This window comes from Apis laboriosa, unplaced genomic scaffold, assembly GCF_014066325.1.
Source record: "Apis laboriosa isolate Shangri-la unplaced genomic scaffold, ASM1406632v1 scaffold5213_cov150, whole genome shotgun sequence".
NCBI classification, from domain to species: Eukaryota; Metazoa; Arthropoda; class Insecta; order Hymenoptera; family Apidae; genus Apis; species Apis laboriosa.
The window spans coordinates 638,581-648,252 of NW_025223582.1; the positions used below are offsets into that span (position 1 = coordinate 638,581).

Below are 9,672 nucleotides of genomic sequence, written 5' to 3' on the forward strand. Positions count from 1 at the left end.
TTAAATTTCTCTATATCTTTAATTAAAAATATTATGCTTGATTGTGTACTTAATTATTATATATATATATATTTTAATCTAATACCATATTTTGTATTGAATTTGAGGTTACGTTAAACTTATAATAAAATTTATTAAGATTATATATAATGCGATTGCTCAGTAAAATAAACAAATTTCATTTTATGGATGTATAAAGTATAATGAAATAAATTTCTTTCGAGAATCTATTTCCAAAGATTATAAAATGTAAAGTATAACAGACGGTAATAAATGTACGAATGTCGAAAAAAAAAAAATTTGAAAGAGACTGAGTAACCGCGCATGTTATTTTTTATAGCATATTTATTGAAAGGTGAACGGTAATTTTTTATGAGGAAAAAAATCATTTTAATGGATTATATATTACTTTCTGGTACGATTATTCGTTTTGGTAATTGCTCAAAATTTTTAATCGAAAAAATTAATTATCAAATAAATTTTTCTATAATTTTTTAGTATTTGTTAATTGTGATACTTTTGAACTATTTTTCATGCTGAAATTTATATAAATAGAAAACAAATACGTTTTGTTTAACGTTTTAGTTACAATAGAGAAAAAAGAAAAAAATAAATGGTTGAGAATATGAACAATGTTGTTTTTGTTTTTTATAATATTTTTCAGAAATTTAAATGATGATTATTTATTAAAAATGTATTTAAGAGATTGAAATATTTAAAATTTATCGAAATTTTAAAAACTATCTGTTATCTACTATCGATAATTAAATACAATTCATTAAATAGCTTTCATGTTTAAAGAATAACCTATAGATAGCAGCACATGTCACTTTCATTTTTCAAAATAAAAATGAATCTATATACATTCTATAATATATTGTAAATACAATATATTACATATATTAAATTTGACTTTCATAAAATATTAAAAAATATGTATAAAAAGTTACAAACTATTTTAAAATTTGTTAAAATTTTACAAATATATAATATATACAAATATATATTTATAATTTTATAATTTTCTTTATAAGATATATAAAAATAATAAATAGATATATAAATTAGCATACATTTAAAAAGATAAATATAAAAAAAAATACGTATAGAATTTAAAAATATTCGTTGTGCGATATTGATAAATTGATCATCATATTATATAAGATGAATTTATTTATATTTTACTTATAATAACATAAAAAATTATCTTTCAAAATATTTTCAATTTTAAATTTGAATTTTTTTTACTTACAACAATTTATTTAATTCTTAATTTATATAAAATTTGTATTTTATTTTTAATTATAAATATAATTAAAATATAATAATAAAATGTATGAAACATAAAAAACAAAAATGACTACTATTACTATTATTATTACTATTTTGTCGAATAACAAATATTTGCCAGTATCATTTATTGATATTGATTATTATATAAATTAAAATTATTATATAAATTGATTATTATATAAATTAAAAATTTAATATTTTGAATCTGAATAATTAATATTATTTAAAGTTATAAAATAAACAAGATACAAAGAAGATTTGAAAGAAAATCTTATTCAGTCCAAAAGGCAATAAAATTTAAAAATTTTTTTACAAAACAAAACAAAAAACAAAGGACATCAAAAAAATCACTGAAGAATTTGAAAAATATATGTATATATATTTTAGTTATAAATTGAGCTGTTTATTTTTATTTTTAAAATCTTTTATTGACGTTTATTGTAAATTTGTTTATTAAATACATCTTATACATTTTTTAATAATAACAAAATTTTTTTATAGTAATATTTAGAATCTAAATCAACCAATGACAGCATTGTTAATGACGTTATAATAATATTCGCAAATTAACTATTTTTTGAAAATGAAATTAATACTTTTTTTTAAAGTATTAATATACATATAATTTATATTTTTTATATTTACGATGAAAGTTTTTTCATCAAAAAATTTGAATTGTGAAAGATATAATAGATATAATATAAAGTGTTTTAATGTATTATTTATTTTATTAAACTTTATAAAGTATTATTGAATTGTTTTCCTAATAAAATGTGTTATATATTAAATAAATTTTTATAAAAAACATAAAAAAAAACATTTTAAAATATAAAATACAAAGCATCTTTTTAATGTTACTTTCAGAAATGAATTGTATTTCAATGAAAACACTGTCTGAATGTAAATTGTCATTGTGAATATAGTTAACTGAACATATATATATATATATATATATATATATATATATATATCAAATGCAAAAAATATCAGAAAGTATTTTTAAATTTGTTTCTTATATTGTTACAACTATTTTTTATTCTAAAACACTTGCCATATTACACACTTTTGTCATTCGAATCACATAACCTCACTAAATTAATATTATAACAAAAAATATTATCGACACAACTAAATAGTACATATAATATCGATCCATTCAATCGATTACACAAGTGAAACATAAGTATTGACTTGTTCTCGATTGATTTCGAAAAAAATAAATGGCGAAACGATTTTTAGTGAACTTCATTAAATTAACATTATAACAGAAAACATCATCGATACAACTAAATAGTACGTATAGTATCGATTTATTTAATCGATTACTCGCAAGTAAAATAAGTACAAGTATGACTCGTTCTCGATTGATTTCGAGAAAAATAAGTAGCGAAACGGTTTTTAGTGAATTTTTCGCGAGAATGCTGTTGGTGTTATTTGTCAAGCGTGACCGAAGGAAAGAGCAGCGGTTTCGAATGAGAAAATTTATGGGTCGCAATGTGTCGACGGAAACCTTAAATTTTAACGTCCCTGTCGCGTACTCGGTTGCGTCCTGCCTTGCCTGTTAAGAACCTTGCGAAGGGGGATTACGAGTTGACTGCCACGAAGCGAACATGGAACATCAAGGGGTGGTTCCACTCTCTCCACGGTGGGGGAGAATCAGAAGTATGGTGGTGGTTCTATGGTAGGGAGATGTGTAGACGGTGCCACAGGAAAAGGTGTAGGGAAGAGGGTAGGTTATGGGGTATAACGCGACGAAGAACATCCGAATAAAATAATAATAAACCACGGATACGTTTCAGCGCACGTTGCTCCTTCTTCCTTCCTGATGCTTTGCTTGTGTCTCTTCCTGAATATTTTTCTTTTTGTGTTGCTCGAAATAAATAAATCGGATTTAACCGTTTGAGTCAAAGTTTGAGCATAATAAATAAAGGTTTGTTCAATTTTTTATTTGTTTCTTAAATTATTTGCTATAAATATTTATTTTTTATCTAGTAATTTGATGTGTTCATTTTTCTGTCATTTCTTTTCTATCATTTCATTTATTTTCTTATTTTTTCTTATTCTCATTCTTTTTCATGTTAGCAGATATATGAATAGTTTATGCAAGATAAATCTATTTAAAATGATTATTTTTCTTTTAATCTTTTTTATGAAAATAATATATATAATAAAAAAATATTTATTTATTTAATAAATATTTATTTATAATAATAAATAAAAAAATATTTATTTATTTAACAGAGAAATATTTTTAGAATTTTTGAGTATGTAAAATAATAGATTAAATTTCTTCTTATCAATTCTTATGTCTTTGCTAATGAAATCTTTTCTATACAAAATGTCGTTATCTTTATTTATTCATAAAAAAATTATCAAGTTAATTTGAAAATTTTATGTATTTTGGCTATTTGGTAAATGCAAGACCACCAATAGACTGATTATGTAAATGAATGCTACATTTTAAGGCTTGCATGTCATGGATCGATATAATTTTCTGTGATTTAGATCGTTACAAAAAAACGTGGATTCCGAGTACTTGGATTAAGAAGATTAATTACATTGCGAAATAATAATATATATCTTCAAACAGTTTATAAATGAAATCCATAACAAGAATTAAAAACAAACTTATTAGCATAATTTATTTTTAGATATATTTAACTTATTACAATTTAATTATGTAGAAAATACTTTAGCAATTAATAATAAAAGAAAGATAAAAGAAAATGTTAAGGAATTCATAAATTCATAAAATCTTAAGAAATAAGAAGAATTTTTTCAGAAAGTTATCCATTATTTTATTGATGAATTGAATCAAACAATTGATCTGGCTTGAAAGTTTCCAAGATTTCTGAATGGTTGAATTGTTGTGAGCCATAGCGATCATCCAATAGATTCGCAGATCATATATTTATCGTGACTGTACGAAAAGCTCATCGAGATATTTCTTCTTAGAGACAAATCAATGGGGCTGTCGAGTCGGCGGTCGCTGTTTGATGTCAAGAAAGAGCTCGACCTGCTCAGATTCAGCTATCTCGATGTCGTCGCCGACAACGGCATCCTACTGCGATAACGCCATTATGCGAATTCGAGATTTGCATATTTCAGAAAGTGCTGCACAGGAAAGCATAAACAACTCTGGTCGCTCTGCGCAACGAGAGCGTTGTAGCTTCCTCGTCAGAAGAGTTACACGCATGGAAGATTTACGGAGAATCCAACGGTTTTCCTTTTCCCTTCCTCCACCTTTTTTTCACTTTTTTCTCCCTTCGTTTTTTTGCTAACTTTGTTATTTTTTTTCTTTGTTTTTATTATTTTTTTTTTTTTTAGGAAACCTCTTCTTACACTTTGTATTCAGACATAAATGCATGGTGACGCGAAATGGAAATTGGTTGAATACCTTCAGATGATCATTTCGGTATGGAGGACGAAAGAACCGGTCCAACAATTTTGTTAAACTGAAACTTGCGGTTTTCGGATTGAATCCTAACTAATATTTGGATAACCATCTTTCGACATATTAATTGATGCATCTTGAAATAGGTAGAAGATTGTTCGTACATATGATTTTGTTATTTAGTATAAGATCTGATATTTCAATAATTTCATAATGTGAAGTATATGGATTATTGAAGTATAAAAAATGTTGTTTCTTTTTTTTCTTATCTTTCACATATTTAGTATTAACTTGTTTAAGAATTTTATAATATAAATATTTAATTCAGATTAATGCTGATTTTAATTTAATCATGAAACAATATGAATTTAAGATAAGAATACTATTTAAGGTGTGAATGAATATCAATTTAAGATAAGATACATTTTTCACTTATATTATATATTTTATATATTATTATATTATTATTTTATTTTATCATGAAAATTTATTAATTTATTATAGATTTATTATAAATGTCTCACTTCTATTCACCAGTGCTGACAACCAAGCAAAACAGTAAGCATGAGACCACCAACAGATAAGAGTTGGTCGGGTAGATCGCGTTTTCCACGCATTTTAATGTGAATAGTCGCTTATCAGGACAGCATAAAGCGTTTCAATGCTAGTTTTACCGCGTAAGTGGTGGAACGCGCGAAAACCGCGCGTCACTTACATAAGTAATATAATTGATTCGTTACAAGCGCTCCTACACGGCAGATAAGTTTATCTGCAACACGCATCGACGAAACCGGTTAGATAACGAGCACTGCTACATCATATAATAAGCTTTAATTATTCGGATAATGAGGCTCGCTATCCTCTTCTAATGACAAATAGCACCGCTTCAGCCATAAGCCACTGCGCACTACCATGAAATCTGCATGGAACTTTCAAACGAAAAATAACATTGATTTTCGAGCTTTTCTCGAATCTTTTATATTATGATTTAATCTACTTTGCTATTATCCATTATATTAGTTATTTTAATATATATTATGTTTATCTTAAAGAAATATCCGGAAAAATATTCTATATTTTATATCTTTATAAGATGATTAAGAAAATTGAGAGAAAATATGAAGTGACATAAATATAATTTAATCTTAAATTTCCACGTTCAAAAACAAATATCTAATGATATAGGAATTGCAAAAAACATATAGTCTATAATTTTAAATTGTAAGTTTTATATTATTTTATTTCTTATTCTGTTTCAGTTGTTAATTAATTCAAAGAATCCTGAACAACGTATTAAAGTCATTGAACAAAAGCTGAGAAATCAATTGTTCTTGGACCTAAATAACAAAACTCCAACATTAATATCTAATATCTTAACAAGCAACCATTTTAATAAACTCGTCACACTGCACGAGCCAAGAGCTAAGACGGAGGACCTTTCCAACTTGAATTTCAATTTTCACGCGATAGTCCATAAAGCATCCGAAAAAGAAGGAACGCCGAGATCGGTTAAGGAATCGCTGGGAAAGATCTTATGGAACGAAAAACGCGTTTGCCGTCGAATTCCAGCGATCAAGCGAAAAGAAAGGAAGCCGGATGATATACCGGTGGATCCACGTTCCACGCCGGATATTTACGTGTAGCCCGATGGCCGAACTGCTGTCGAACATCGGGTTTTACAGCGTCGAGCAACGGCGTATCGTGGACATCATCGAGAGCCAAGGATCCGGCGACTGGTTACACGCAAGTAGATGGATGAAGGTGGCTGGAACAAGGTGGCGGCTGATGGGTGTAAATTCGAGATACGATCTTCTCTCTTCTGTGTCCCTTTCCAAACGGATTTACCGACTGCTGCGCATTCTGCCTGCTTGGTTTTACTTGGTTTTTAATTATCCCCAGGGTTTCCGAGACAAAGGCGTCGCCGCCGTTGTTAGCCAGGTAAACGTTGCTTTATTCCATCTTCACTGGAAAACGAGGAAAATCAGAAAAGTCTGACGAATCTTTTCGAGCTTTTTTTTTTTTTTTTTTTTTAGATATGATGCATTAGAGAAGTTGAAGAAGAATTTTAGGAATGAATCGATTCAATGTGTAAATGTGTTTTCTGAATTATTTGAAAGAAATTCGAAAACGATGAAAAATGGAGAAGAAGGTAAGTGGTAAGGAGATGAGAATCAACGGTTGTGTTTTAAGTTATATAACTTGATTAGAGGTATTGAATGTTTAGAAAAGATGAGGAATTTCAGAAGAGATATACAGTATATGATAGTATTATGAAATATTAATATTGTTTATCGATTCGTCGGCAGCAACAATAATATAAGTTTAATCGTTGGATTAGATACATGCATCAGTTTTAACAAAATTGTTTACGATTAAAATTCTGCCATGAAATTGGCGATGATTCTCATAGAATTACGTTAGAGCGTTAATAAAAGATGTCTCCTGGCTGGCCGCATTATCATTTTAATTGCTTCGTTTTGTGTTGAACCTTTTTGCCAGATCCTTATCTCCGCGTCGGGACAAATTAGCACCCCGACTGTGTGTTCGGTTGAAACCTGTTCGCTGGAATCTGCAAATTACCTTTTCTGCCGCCTCGATATAAAGGACGCCGGACATTCGGAATGGTGCGAGCGAGCCTTTTACGCCAGCGATCTTGCACGAGTGTTGCAAGTACAAATGAGCGAATTTACGTTTCGACTGTTGCTGTCGATGCATGTTAAGGAAGTAGCAATACATTTTGCAATTGATAATCTTGAACGTATATATTATTAGATTTTTCTTGCTTTTATTGATGGAAAAGTTTTATAATCGAGACTCGAATATTATCGAATCTTTTTAATGAAATAGAATTTTCTTGATAAAGAATTATGTACAAGAATATAATCTTTAAAGTTTCTTTTCTCTTTCTTCTTTTTCATAATCGAGCAACATCTAGACATAGATTGACTTTTTCACTGTTTCAGGAGTCGAAAAACACGACTAAAGTGACGAATGGCAAATCTTTTGAGAACGATGATCTTTTTAGCCAAGAGAAAAGATATAAAAACATTGTTATTCGCACGATCAATGTATCAGTTGACGCACTTTCCAACAGTATTCATGCTTCCAATATTTTTATTAAAGCGAAGATTTTGACATAGAATCAATCCATGGCAGAAAATATTTATAATGTCATCTTATTTAAATTGGGCGTTTTCTTAGTCACTTTAGATGAACCAGTTTTTTTCTTAATGTAATTATTATGGCACTTATTTTTCTTCAATTATAATATCCTTTTATTTGTTTTTGATTATAAGATACAGAAACACAAAAAGAAACTATTGAACAAGATTGATTAATGATATTCTTGAAGTATCCATTTCAAGACAAACTCTTAATGTTGTAAACAACAGCTTTATTATAGTTGTATGCTATTTATAACACTTAAACCGAACAGACTTAGGATTTGTCTCTCTTTCTTTTTATCTTGTTCACTGTGAATCTAGTTTAGCAAGATTATACCGAAGGATGGTTCTATGCAATACCAAAAGGATTCCATTCACTAGGAGAACTAGGAAAATCCCAGAGATAAGCTTATTGCGACAATATTTGTCGTAGTTTCCCATTCAGGCAGAGAACAAGTTTGAAGAGATTATCTATTAATTATAGATCCCTGTAAATCCTGTTTTTCGCGTGACCAAGTTTCCTTCCCTTTGAGTGATTCGTTTATCTCGATAAAAGATAATTGGGAAAAAGATAAAAGGTAGCCATGGTTGAGCATATTGGAGAAGATCTAAGAAACATCTAATATTCATTGAATGATAGTTAGAATCAGCTGAACTCGATGAATTCTAAGAAGTTTTCAACAACGACGAGCAGCGGAGACACTGATTCCCTGACGGTGGTTAATTACGACGTTCGCTCGTTAATTCACCGGAGTTGATTCGCGATAGCGACAAGGAAAGAAAAGTGGGAGACGACAAACAACTCCTACGAGGAATAACTTCTCATTTCCTACTTACTGTCAATTATTTGGTTAGAGAGCCAATTAACTCGGCTCTCCTCGCGAGCCGTAGCGACGACGATGCTCGATCAACGAATCGAAGAACGTCTCCTATTCTGCTTACGACTTAATTAATGCGAGCCTCGTCGTTTCATTGTTCTCGATATTTGCATGGAATCCCCGGCCCCTGTTACTAAATTATACGCCATATCTGTTTAACCATGCCGATGCATACTGTACGTGCAATATTCTATTGTTCGAACCACTGCAGCATTAGATGCGTTTATTAAAATTTCGTCTGCTCGTGCTTTTAGCAGCAACCTCGATTTGTGAAGTGTCCTTTAGTCTCCAATTTTTCTGATGCTTTTTAACAATTTTAATTGAATATCGTATTCTTTTTTTTTTTTAGGTTGAACTGAAGATTACGATCTTTACCAGAGTGAGATATATTATTTATCGGAATCGAATAATCATGTTTACTATTCTTGTAATTTCCTATAATTTCGAAATAGAAGAATTCGAAATTATATATAACTATCAGTACAATCCTATACTATATTTGTACTCATGAAAGTAAGTAAATATAGAGTTTAAATAATCAAAAACATAATTTATTAAACATTGAATATATATCTCAAACAATTTAATTAAATGTTCTTGATTTTTGCATAGCAGAAAATGACAAAAAGAAAATATATTTAATTATCAAAAATTATTTTTAATTATAATAAATATGATAGAGTAATATATTATTTACTTCATGTTCTTTTAGGTGAGTATTACTGCAACAAATTTTCAATATTTCTAAAATTAATTTATAATCATTTCTATAAACATATAAATTATCTCTAAACTTAAATAAATATTTTTTTTTAGATTTTATTTTAATTCTCCTGCCATCAAGAAAAAACTATTATCTGCTTTTGTGTGAAAAGCACGATCTCTGAATGGCCAATTGACTGTTTCACGCAGAAAGATAATAATTACAATTGTCCAAATGAAT

General features: G+C 28.5%; 1 long non-coding RNA gene across 1 annotated transcript; it reads left to right on the forward strand.

The window, feature by feature from the left end:
• The first annotated feature begins 2,910 nt into the window (after positions 1-2,910).
• LOC122717505 lies at positions 2,911-9,236 on the forward strand. Its single transcript, XR_006347226.1, has 8 exons — positions 2,911-3,022; positions 3,093-3,223; positions 4,249-4,833; positions 5,947-6,625; positions 6,721-6,836; positions 7,187-7,445; positions 7,651-7,919; positions 9,079-9,236. It is a non-coding gene; the product is annotated as an uncharacterized LOC122717505 (long non-coding RNA).
• The last annotated feature ends 436 nt before the right edge of the window (positions 9,237-9,672 follow it).